Source organism: Podarcis melisellensis, assembly GCF_964234715.1.
Source record: "Podarcis melisellensis genome assembly, chromosome: 2".
NCBI lineage: Eukaryota > Metazoa > Chordata > Lepidosauria > Squamata > Lacertidae > Podarcis > Podarcis melisellensis.
This window is the reverse complement of record NC_138529.1, coordinates 33,631,007-33,644,215: the sequence shown is the minus strand read 5'-3', so window position 1 is coordinate 33,644,215 and position 13,209 is coordinate 33,631,007. Positions and strand designations below refer to the sequence as shown.

The 13,209-nt window shown below is 45.6% G+C and overlaps 1 long non-coding RNA gene across 1 annotated transcript; it reads left to right on the top strand.

Annotated features, from left to right (window-relative positions):
- The first annotated feature begins 10,339 nt into the window (after nucleotides 1-10,339).
- On the top strand, nucleotides 10,340-12,731 carry LOC309362744. Its single transcript, XR_014165102.1, has 2 exons — nucleotides 10,340-10,371; nucleotides 12,368-12,731. It is a non-coding gene; the product is annotated as an uncharacterized lncRNA (long non-coding RNA).
- The last annotated feature ends 478 nt before the right edge of the window (nucleotides 12,732-13,209 follow it).

Sequence of the window (13,209 nt, the reverse complement as noted above, 5' to 3'; positions counted from 1 at the left end):
AGCTCCTGATACCATGGAAGTCTTCATGCTTACAGCTGTACATGTGAACATCCATGTCAACAACATGTTGATGTTGGGGTCATGCAAGACATGCAAGGTGTGTCTCTCTGTGTGGCAGCTAAGCCAGAACAGCAGAGCTCACATGATTTGAACAATACATAAGCAGGAACTTCTGAAAATGGATATCATAGCATGACCCCTTGCGGTTTTATTTTTTTAACTAGCCCTGTTCCTGTACTTTGACAGTGCTGAGCATGCAGAAAATAAGGACAACATAAAGGCAGTCTTGTTTGTTTATACCCATCTATGCCCGAAAGCACATTTAGAGAGTCAGATATCCAAGTTTTAGAGAAATTGCTAAGCCTTTGCGCATTTCAATGGGTAGATGTAGCTTTGACAACCTTCTCTTTTCTTCTCTTTTTCATCTGGTCACTCAACTGCTTACCTGTCTGTCTCAGGTGCTTTCCTCAGCAGCTGATCTCCAATGCCGGAAATGTGCTTTTGGGGTAGAAACTATGAGAAGGCAAGTGGCAGGTATGGGGAGGGTTCAGTTGCTCCCAGTTGCACCTATCTTGGAGCAAAATGGTGGTGTTCATGCTTCTGACACCTTTGAGCTAGATTACTGTAAAGTGCTCTTCACGGGGCTGCCCTTGCAGCTAGTGCCGAAACTCCAACTTGCTTCCCAACGTAGCTACCAGCATTGGAATGACATGAGTTTTGTTTTTGGTCATTTTCATTTATTATTATGATGGTACAGTGGTATCTCGGGTTAAGAAGTTAATTCGTTCCGGACGTCCATTCTTAACCTGAAACTGTTCTTAACCTGAAGCACCACTTTAGCTAATGGGGCCTCCTGCTGCCGCCGAAGCACGATTTCTGTTCTCATCCTGAAGCAAAGTTCTTAACCCGAGGCATTATTTCTGGGTTAGTGGAGTCTGTAACCTGAAGCGTATGTAACCTGAAGCGTATGTAACCCGAGGTACCACTGTATATAGAAGGTTCAGGTCTGATTACAAATCGCATGGGAAGGAAGTTGCTATGGCTTTGTTCTTTCTGTAGGTGGCACTGTTTCTTATAACTTAGCACAAAGCACAGCAAACATACTAGGAGTGGCCTTCAGCTGTACTTCTTGTTCCCACCAGAAGAGGGGGGCTGTTGAAGCTTCTCCCAGGTTGTATCGTTCTTGTGTGCTGGGCGGCAGGTTACCAGCAGTGGGATGGTGTGTTTCAAGGAGCTGAAGAGGGCCGATCAGAAGATGAAAGCAACCAGGACACAACGTCACTGGTAAAGCAACAACACTTTGAGAACCACTCCCTCATGCCAAAGAGTCTTGAGGCACCTTAAAGAGGATGAGCAACAACAAACTTTCTTTGTGAATTACACTTCAACTGATGCAACTGTAGTCCATATAGTTTATTTAACTTTATTTTCTTACATTTTCATCCTTCCTTTCTTCCATCTTGGAACTCAATGCGATGGACATATGGCTCCTAGGAGGTCAGGCACTTTTAACTTCTTCATGGTGGTGCCTTCAGACCAAGCCCTGAAAGTAAAGCTTATGGCATTATAAATTTGTTGGTCTTAAAGGTGCTACAAGACTCTGGTGGTTTCTCCTGCAAGGGATTAACACAGCTGCCCCTCTGGAACTCCTCCACCATACCAGTGACCCCAAACTTTGTTCTACTTCAAGATCCATTCAGCAGGTTCAATACAATGACAGGGGCTATGAGGTCCTATGACAAACCTAGACAGCATCTTAAAAAGCAGAGACATCACCTTGCCAACAAAGGTCCGTATAGTAAAAGCTATGGTTTTCCCAGTAGTGATGTATGGAAGTGAGAGCTGGACCATCAAGAAGGCTGATCGCCGAAGAATTGATGCTTTTGAATTATGGTGCTGGAGGAGACTCTTGAGAGTCCCGTGGACTGCAAGAAGATCAAACCTCTCCATTCTTAAGGAAATCAGCCCTGAGTGCCCACTGGAAGGACAGATCCTGAAGCTGAGGCTCCAATACTTTGGCCACCTCATGAGAAGAGAAGACTCCCTGGAAAAGACCCTGATGTTGGGAAAGATGGAGGGCACAAGGGGAAGGGGATGACAGAGGACGAGATGGTTGGACAGTGTTCTCGAAGCTACTAACATGAGTTTGACCAAACTGCGGGAGGCAGTGGAAGACAGGAGTGCCTGGCGTGCTCTGGTCCATGGGGTCACGAAGAGTCGGACACAACTAAACGACTAAACAACAACAACAAACATGAGGTCCAAGTCACTGAGTCCATTCCACATCCCCCAGGGTTTCAGGCAGGTTTCTCTCCCAGGCCAAACAGAAGATGGTGTATTGAATCCTGGATCTTCTGTATCCAGAACAGATGCCCTACCACTGGGCTATGGCCTTTCTATATCCTAGGAAAAAACATGTACCTATCTTGTAATGGCTGGAGGTTAGCTTTTTACAATGTGCTATCGACAATTCTGCGCTAGAAAGACAAACAATAAGGCCGTTTCCTGTCTTCTCACTCTGCAGAACTTTAAACAGACAACCCATCCCAGGGTGAATCGCATATTTGCTTTGTACCCTCTAAGCTCTACAAATGCAATAAGATTGTCAACGCTCCAGAAAGATCACTGTAGGACCCAGCTCCAGTATTTGTTCATTAAAAGCTTTCTGTGAGCCGTGGGTAGGATGGATCAGAAAACAGCACAGAAGCATTGGTGTGCATCTATCCTTGCCATGTTCTTCCTTCAGCGCCCTTAGCTAATTTTCAAAGCATATCCTTATAAATGATTAGCTGGGGTAGTAAGGAGCTCATTCTCCTCTGAGCTTTATTGTTATTGTATTTATTAAGCAGTCTTGAAATCTGTTAACACAGTTTCAAGGTCTTTCTTCTTACTATTATTATCGTTTGTAAATAACCCTTACAACAGTGACAGCATATGAAAGATGACAACAAGAACACAGCAAAAGAGAAGAACAAAATGGACAAAGAAAAAGGGAGAAGAAGGGAGAAGACCATGTAAAACAAGATTAAGTGACTTTCCCTGTTTCTGGCATGCACATTGCAAAACTCAGAGTTTTCCCACAATTTCAGTAGACATGAAAGAAAAGAACCATAGAATCATAGAGTTATAAGCGACCACGATTTTAATGCGTGACATTTTGATGTATTTTTAATCTTTGTTGGAAGCCGCCCAGAGTGGCTGGGGAAACCCAGCCAGATGCGCGGGGTACAAATAATAAATTATTATTATATTATTATTATCTAGTCTAACCCCCTGCAGTGCAGGAATCTTTTGCCCAACATGGGGCTCAAACCCACAACCTTGAGATTAAGAGTCTCATCCTCTCCTAACTGAGCTATCCCAGGCAGCAAATGAATGGATGGATGGATGGATGGATGGATGGATGAATATGTGGAGGGCTATTGTTTTTGTTTGTTAATCCTTTAGGTATTTTTGCATTTTAAAACTGTATTGTAAACCACCCTGTGATTCTCCAATGAAGGGTGGCATAGAAATTTAATAATTAAGTCAAGGTATGTGACAGTTGCGTGCAACTGCAAATATAACCAGCTTGAGCAGATGGTCGTTGAGATAGTTTCACTCACTGTATAAGAAATAAAAGAGTGCCAAACCATATAGAAAGACTCTGGTGCTGATAGCCCTTGTCTGAATTTCAGGTTGTATGTGATTTTGTGGGGGAAGGGGGGATCACATACAATGTTCCATAAGGAAGGGTACTACAGTCATAAAGCTCCTGTAGCCAATCGGAAGCCCCGTCGGACATTAGGCTTCCAAAAATAGTTCGCAAACCGGAACAGTCACTTCCAGGTTTGCATCATTCGGGAGCCAAACATTTCAGGAACTGAGCTGTTCGAAAACCAAGGTACGACTGTACTTGTCTAATATAAGTTCTTCTGCATCTTTCCAATGGGTTTCAATGACAAAATAGGCTGCCAATAACATGGAGGCAACCATTAATTTTGGTCATATAGTGGCACTGTCTTCATAAAAAAATAAAAACAAAAACAACCACATCAATTTAGGGCACCATGCAATCTGATCTTTACTAATACTACAAATTTCATGATGAACCAAATTCCTAAACTAAAACACAAACCCACCGCTAGTGAAAGTACGTGCCCCGTTGATTATAACCTCACCAACAAAGTAGTGGTGTTATTGAAAACATTGGACTGGTGTACAGTACAATCTATGAGTAGCTTCAGCCCGAGACTGCACCCTAATACTGTTAAGCAACTCCATGGTACCATCACACTTGGAATACTATGTATAGTTCTGATCGTCCTCCCCTTAGAAAGGATATTGTTGAATTAAAAATGGTTCAGAAAATGGAAACCAAAATGGTCAAGGGCCTGGATCTAGTAATTCTCTGTAACAAATTATATATGAACAGTGTATATACCGTATTTTTCGCTCTATAGGACACACTTTTCCCCCTCCAAAAATGAAGGGGAATTGTGTGTGCGTCCTATGCAGCGAATGCAGGCTTTCGCTGAAGCCTGGAGAGCGAGAGGGGTCGGTGCGCAGGCTTCAGGCAGCTATCCACAAGCCTTCTGAGCGCGGTGGGAGTTCCTGCCGGGCTCCGAAGGCTTACGGATAGCAGCCTGCAGCCTGAAGCCCAGGGAGCGCAGCACCAACTCCCGCTGCGCTCCCCGGGCTTCAGGCTCCAAAGGCTTGCGGATAGCAGCCTGTTCTAGGGGCTGGGTCAGGGGAAGCTCGGGTTTCCCCCGTCCCCAGCCATGCAAGCTCTGGGAGCGGCGGCGAGGTTGCACGCAATCTTTCCGCCACTCCTGGATGTGTTCTGGGGGCTGGGGGGGGGAATATATTTTTTTTCTTTATTTCCTCCCCTAAAAACTAGGCACGCCCTATGGTCCAGTGTGCCCTATGGAGCAAAAAATACGGTATCCACTATCAGATAAACAGTTGAAAAGGGGTTGGGGGCTGGATCAATACCTCCCCAAGGAAAGCTATAAAATTTTGGCCTTTTTAAGTTAGAAAAAGAGCAAGGGAGTGGGGACATGATAGAAGGATATAAACATCAGTTGGAGAAAGCAGATAAGCAGACGTTTTTCCTCCTTCTTTCATAATACTAGAACCTGAGGCCACCCAGAGACATTGAATGTAGGAAAAAGTTTGGCATGCCATCAAGATAATACGATTCCCAAGGATAATGTTCAAGTCTGCAATAGCTATTTCATCATATAAATAAATCTTCCCAAGAAGAATATTAGCTTTAAGCCTAGCTCTTTGGGGTGGTAGTGGAATCCATTCCTAGTCAGTGTGAGCTTTGTAAACATTTTGCAAAACAGAAGCGGGCACACGCAAAAAAACCAATTTCCACTGTGAATTTCCCCCTTTTTTAAAAAAGGTTATTTTGTCTGATCGCCGCATCGCCTGCAGTGAATGGTGCCTTCCTTTGTGAAAACTTGCCAGAAGTCAGGGTGCCTGACCTCTAATCTGCCTTGTCTCAAACATGGTATTTCTGCCTAGCCCACAGTGGATACTTGTCTGAGCTGCGATTTTGCCTTATGATTGCTAGCAGCCAGCTCAAATAAGAGAAATGTGAGGTGGTTGCAAAGTAGCCAGAATTGTTTGAAATGGGAAACACAATGCAAGAACAGAATGCTGCTTACTGTGTTCTTGGGTTCATTTGCTTCTGGTCCAGCGTACCAAACACACATAGATTGCGCCTATATACACCTCATACGTTTAAAACACATTCCCCTTTGTCAAGAAACCTGGGAACTGTTAAGGGTCCTGGGAATTGTAGCTCTGTGAGGGGTCAAATACAGTTTCCATTATTATAATTTTTTGGGGTGGGGGAGCAGGAGGAATTTGCTTGAAATGTATGGTGCATGTGCAGCCTGAATTTCATGAAAGCAATACACTGTTACACGCCACCCAAATCACCCAGGGTTCAGTTTCCTTGCAATGAGGGACTGCAGAGACTGTGGTGTCTTTAGGATATATGGTTTAATTACACATCTTAGTCTGCACCTAAGATGGAGGGGCTCATAGCATTAGCACCCCTACAGATCTTGCTTCTCCCTTCATCACAGCCTTAGATTCCAGCCCAAAACAAGAATGGGTCTGTCTCAGCTTTCCAGCCCAGCTCTTCTACAAGTATACTCCTGGCTTTCTATCTACCAGACAGGTGAGGAGGGAGGAAGGCCCACCCATTTGCCACCTGGCATAAAGCAACTTCCTTGGTTACACTGGGCAAGCTAAGACCATTATCTTACACTTGACCAGTTAGCAACAGAATCCTCCAACACCTTTTAACCCAGGCATAGGCAAACTCAGCCCTCCAGATGTTTTGAGACTACAATTCCTATCATCCTTGACCACTGGTCCTGTTAGCTAGGGATGATGGGGGTTGTAGTCCCAAAACATCTGGAGGGCCGGGTTTGCCTATGCCTGTTTTAATCCTTATTGCGGGCATAGGCAAACTCGGCCCTCCAGATGTTTTGAGACTACACTTCCCATCATCCCTGACCACTGGTTCTGTTACCTAGGGATGATGGGAGTTGTAGTCCCAAAACATCTGGAGGGCCGAGTTTGCCTATGCCTGCCTTATTGAGTACAGGACTCTTAAGAATTGGAATGCACTGTGGTCATCACACAGACTGACCCCGCCAAACCTACATCACTGTACTGTTGATTTGACAAAGTGATTCTCAGTAATATCTCTACAGTGTTTTGATGGTCCCCCCCCCACCATCCATTTATAAGACTTTAGCATAAAGGAATTGGATGACAGGTCTGTCAATGGCTTAGTCATGATAGCTCAATGCACAGCCTTTGCCCAAACTTGTGCCTGCCAGCTGTTATGGACCACAACACCCATCAGTCCAAGTCATCATGATTGTGTGATGCCCAGGTTGATGGGAGTTGCAGTTCAAAACATCTAAATGGTATCAAGGTGGGGAAGACTGCCCAAAAGGATCCTTTGTGTTCAGAAACAAGATACCGTATTTTTCGCTCTATAAGACGCACCAGGCCACAAGGCACACCTAGTTTTTGGAGGAGGAAAACAAGAAAGAAAATATTCTGAATCTCAGAAGCCAGAACAGCAAGCGGGATCACTGTGCAGTGAAAGCAGCAATCCCTCTTGCTGTTCTGGCTTCTGGGATAGCTGCGCAGCCTGCATTCGCTCCATAAGATGCACACACATTTCCCCTTACTTTTTAGGAGGGGAAAAGTGAGTCTTATAGAGCAAAAAAAATACGGTACTTTAGAGAATTGGAGCTGTTAAGAAGGAACATCTGTTGACTCCCTTCTCAGCTTGTGAGCTTTGTTTAGACCCAGCAAGGTTCTTGTGCTCATATTTTGCCATGTTGGACTTCTTAAATAGAAACCGAGGTAAGCTGGATGGGTCTTAGGAGCAGTATTTTCTCTTCCATTACCTGTCTATCACAGGCAAGGCTAGGCAGACTCCCAAGCTGCTAATTATGACAAAGCACAAATGTTTAAGAATTCCTCATGTTCAACAACCAGGGCAGCTTGGTTTTGAATTCTGATCACATCTGCGAGAGGGAGAATCCTGCTTCATTGAGACACTGCCCCAATATTGTCTCTTCCTTGGGGAATGAACGGTCTTTTGTCTTTAATAAAATATCTCTCTGTAAAGTCTGAACTGCAGAGATGGAAACAAAGTGAGCGGCCAGTTTTAGACCCTGGAGAGAGAGCGAGAGAGCGAGAGAGAGCATCATATTTGCTTGCTTTTCATCTGCAGGAAATTAAGAAGCAGGAGTGACAGTGGAGATGGATGCAGGCGCTGCCACACCTCTTGTAAACCACGGTACTGTTGGTGCACAAAACATCTTTTCAGGAAGAGGAAGACGCAGGGGGAAATCTAGATAGTATGTGTGCTAGTCAGAAAACTGCTGGTGCAAAGGATTTGCAGACCCCAAAGCTTTTATTTTACCAATATTAAAAAAGGTCAAGGGGACCCCTGACCATTAGGTCCAGTCGTGACCGACTCTGGGGTTGCGGTGCTCATCTCGCTTTATTGGCCGAGGGAGCCGGCGTTTGTCTGCAGACAGCTTCCAGGTCATGTGGCCAGCATGACTAAGCCGCATCTGGCGAACCAGAACAGCACATGGAAACGCTGTTTACCTTCCCGCCAGAGTGGTACCTATTTATCTACTTACACTTTGACGTGCTTTCGAACTGCTAGGTTGGCAGGAGCAAGGACTGAGCAACAGGAGCTCACCCCGTCGCGGGGATTCAAACCGCTGACCTTCTGATTGGCAAGTCCTAGGCTCTGTGGTTTAACCCACAGCGCCACCTGCGTAACTAGCAAAATGCCTGCCATTATCAAGCACCGAGCTGTGTGTGTGTGTGTGGGGGGGGGTTCTATATATTACAACGGGTTGCTGTGGGTGGGAAAGAATAACTTTCACGGGCCAAATCAGATCCCTGTGTGATATACACTCTTTGCCCAGGTATCCCCATTGTTGGGAGGAGATGATGGGGGTCGAAATCTGCCAATACACATCATGTTGGCGCCTTTCCATTGCTTGCAGATACAGATACTCTCACCCCAGTTCTCCAAGCAGTGAGGAGTTCCAGAAATACAGAGCTTGCCCAGGTTTAGTTCCCTTTGGAAGGAGGCAACTCACGGTTCATTGGTGTTCTGTAATATCAGAGTTTATTTTGCAAACATATACACTGAACGTGGGTGGAGGAACAGCGTGAATGTTCTAACAGCCAGTCAGTATTAATTGCTCCTGCATCAGATCTCCAGGAAGACAACTAGAACCCTAAGATGCTTACAGAGCCAAAACTCCGCTCTCCCCGTCTCTTCCTTGGCTTCTCTTGGGCTGTTGTATCTGTTTTAACACAGGGACGCCTAGATTAAAACATCCTTAGCTGAGGGGAGAGGGGAGTGAAGATCTGCCATTAGCCCCTTTTCAAGTACCATTCAGAAAATATAAAAAAAATGATCTAACAATCAGTTCCCATGGAAACGCATCACCAGGGTATTAACACTCTTTTGTGAAGTATGAGGCTTAGCCCAGGTACAGTGGTACCTCGGGTTACAGACGCTTCAGGTTACAGACTCCGCTAACCCAGAAATAGTACCTCAGGTTAAGAACTTTGCTTCAGGATGAGAACAGAAATCGTGCGGCGGTGGCACGCTAAAGTGGTACCTCAGGTTAAGAACAGTTTCAGGTTAAGAACGGAGCTCCAGAACGAATTATGTTCTTAACCAGAGGTACCACTGTATTGCCTCAGGGCAACCCGGACTGACACCCCTGCTCACAGAACTTGGATAAGAAATCTGTATAGCTCTAAAGCATCTTAGAAGTACATGTAAACATACCTAAGAAAAGTAGGTTGGGTTTCAAATAGGTAAATGGTAAAGGGACCCCTGACCATTAGGTCCAGTCGTGACCGATTCTGGGGTTGCGGTGCTCATCTCCCTTTCTTGGCCGAGGGAGCCGGCGTACAGCTTCTGGGTCATGTGGCCAGCATGGCTAAGCCGCTTCTGACAAAACCAGAGCAGCGCACGGAAATGCCGTTTACCTTCCTGCCAGAGCGGTACCTATTTATTTACTTGCACTTTGAGGTGCTTTCAAACTGCTAGGTTGGCAGGAGCAGGGACCGAGCAATGGGAGCTCACCCCGTCATGGGGATTCGAACCACCAACCTTCTGATCGGCAAGTCCTAGGCTCTGTGGTTTAACCCACAGCACCACCCATGTCCCTCTGGGTTTCAAATACTGCTCTTGAAAACGGCTTGTCAAAAGTGGAAAGCCTCCATTTGTTAATAATAGAGGAAATGCTCTTACTTCAAATTACACATGCACAAAGATGGATGTGTTAGTCCAAAAGGAACTGCTCAAAGTGGCATCATAGTGCTTAGAATATATGGTGTGACTCTGGCCTGTACAGAGAACATAACCAGCATGCTTTATTCTGGATGGTAATAGAAATGTGTTAAGAAATGTGGTTGGTGTGCATAGGTGTACCACCAGTCTTAAGGACGAAGCAAATGAGGCTTAAGTTTTCTAGTCGGATTGAAGCTTGTTTGGGAGGGGAAAACACATCAAAAGGAAAGATTTGACAAGAAGCTACGCAATAAATATGGATTGTGACTAATGTCATGTGAATGTGGCCTCTGTAGCTAGCACAGAAGCCACTGGATCAAGGGGGCTTCAGAGGAGGGAGGGAAGGAGAGAGGGACAGAGGCCAGTGTTGCCCACAGCACCCCTGACCATCCTTCAAGGCATGCCAGGGTGATACAGCACACTGGCTGAAAACCACTGATCTAGTTCATTGGCTGCCCCTTTTCCTCCTTGATGACCAAGGCACATTTTACATGGGCTGTCTGTCTGCAGTAAGAGTCTTTCATATAATAATAATAATAATAATAATAATAATAATAATAATAATAATAATAATAATTTATTTGTACCCTGCCCATCTGGCTGGGTCTCCCCAGCCACTCTGGGCTGCTTCCAACAAAGATTAAAAATACATTAAAATGTCACACATTAAAAACTTCCCTAAACATTGTTTAAAAACAATGAGAACTGGTGGCTGCTTTGGTATAATAATGCAGCTGTGAAATGTAATGCAGAAACATTGCCACACCCCTAGGGAGGGTCCACTGTGGCCACTGAAATGCCTGCAATGGCCAGCCCATAGGATATAAAGTATTCAAAAAGGTTATCATAGCATAGTTTCATAGGGAAATTGGCCTACAAAATTGGAATGAGAATATACGAAATGCTCTAAATGGCACCTCTACATGTGGTGCATTGCAAAAATGGTTTAGTGAAGCAGCCTTTAATAGCTCCAAAACTGCTGAGAGAATCTAATTTGGGAGAGGAGGGTAGTCTGCTGCTTTCTTGCTGCTGGTCTGTGTGATTGCCAGTCTTCTTGTTTAACACCCCTCATGCAATTCACCTTTTAAAACAGATTTTAATTAACTTGCTTACAAGGAAAGGACGCATTTCGCTCAGCGTGGCCCAAGCATTAACATTTAACAGTTCCCACCTGGCATAAGATCATACCCTCCAACATTTCTCAGAGAAAATAGGGATGTCCCAACAGATCAAATCAGAAACCGGGACGGTTTCTGTAAATCTGATACCGTCCCTGGAAAATAGGGACACCTGGAATGTCTGTAAGATGAATTAACCTAATAGTGCCAACTGGGCAGATTCAGGCCGCAATCCTATACTCTCTTACCTGGGAGAAAGCCCTATTGAGTTCACTGGGGTGTCCTTTTAAGTAGGCATGTATAGGACTGCACAGGGGACGCAGGTGGCGCTGTGGGTTAAAGCCTCAGCGCCTAGGACTTGCCGATCGAAAGGTCGGCGGTTCGAATCCCTGCGGCGGGGTGCGCTCCCGCTGCTCGGTCCCAGCGCCTGCCAACCTAGCAGTTCGAAAGCACCTCCGGGTGCAAGTAGATAAATAGGGACCGCTTACCAGCGGGAAGGTAAACGGCGTTTCCGTGTGCAGCTCTGGCTCGCCAGATGCAGCTTTGTCACGCTGGCCACGTGACCCGGAAGTGTCTCCGGACAGCGCTGGCCCCTGGCCTCTTAAGTGAGATGGGCGCACAACCCCAGAGTCTGTCAAGACTGGCCCGTACGGGCAGGGGTACTTTTACCTTTACCTTTATAGGACTGCACTGTTAAGCTGGCTTATCAAGGATCACAGGGAAAACACAGGAAGAATAACTGGGTCATGCAGGCCCAGATTAAAATGTGCATGAATGAGGCATGTGATCTTACATTAAATGCTGAAAACCTTTGTTTCTTAATTTTAACTTACTGGTACCCTAAGTGCCAGGAAAATGACATGGTAGTTCTGCATGCATTAAACACAATGTGCCGCTGCTTTCTTCACAGTATGCAATGGCTGCCTTCTCTCTCGCTTACACCAGCTCTCTAATGTATCGAGAACTTTGCTCTTTAATATTTTTACCAAGAATGCTCTGAAGCAGAGCAACTGGAGGACAGAAAGGTGGCACTCCAAAATGACTTAGGAAAGAGGAGTGTGTCTTGAGCCAAAACAAAATATCCACCCTGTTGAATAGTGGGTAGACATAGCAGACGACACAGCAATTTCTCCAAAGCAGCTCTTTATTTGTAAGCTGGAACAGAACTGAACAGCAAACAGCTCAGCTCCCGCCTAAAATAACTGACATGGACCTGAGTGAAAACTACATACACAATACTCCTGGTGGCCAGGGTGAGAACTTCAATACATAACACACCCAACATCTCTTTCTCTCAATTTTCTGTTTTATTATTTGAACAAAAAATGAATTATTATTATTTTGCAAGGCAACCTATAGTTTTGGTACTCATATATGTTTCCTGCAAGGTCAGGGACTGACTGGATGAGGAAGAGTGGTGGGTGCCGCCTGCTGAAGAGTCCCCCAGTGAGGACACAGAAAAAGATGACTTAGACCCCAGACTTAGATATAAAGGAGTCAGATTGCTAGCCTTGCTACCCAGCAGCACAGTCCTAGTCCTGCTGGCTTTCCTCCCTGCCTCACACCACGCTCGGGGAGAGTCCTGCACATTGCTGAGCAATGGGTCAGACAGGCCCAGAGGAAGAGCCCACCCCCTCACCGCGGTCTCCAAATGCTTAGGAGGCCAGTGGTCAGTTTCAGCAACGTCTCCAGCTATAGGAGGTGAGCCACAGGAACTCTGCTGTGTTGTCACTTTCTGTGAATAAAAGCTAATTGCATTTCGTGTCTCAAGTTCTTTCCAGCCCTATGGATGACCTGTGCTCGCCTGACACCTCCTTGACATACGGCTATGTGAAATGCTACCAAGAGGAAGCAGATCCTTCCCTGCTGTGGGTGAATGGGAAGGAAGCCTGTGTCCTGGCAAACAGGGCTTTTGAATGTGGGAAGTTGCCATATACTGAGTCATATCATTGGTCTATCCAGACTGATAGCAGCTGTCTAAGGTCTCAGGTGGCAGTCTCTCCCAGTCCTACTAGGAGGTGCCAGGGATTGCAAAGCAGATGGGCTACAGCCCTCCCACTAAAATACACAGAGAGACAGGATTATACCTTTAATCAGACCAGTGGTCCATTAATCTCAATATTGCCTCCACTGATTGGCAGTGGCTCTCCAGGATTTCAGACAAGGAGATTCTCCCGGCCACTGTCAAGCTCATTTCATCAGTGGCTTGGAGGATTAATGCAACTGCCTCCTGCT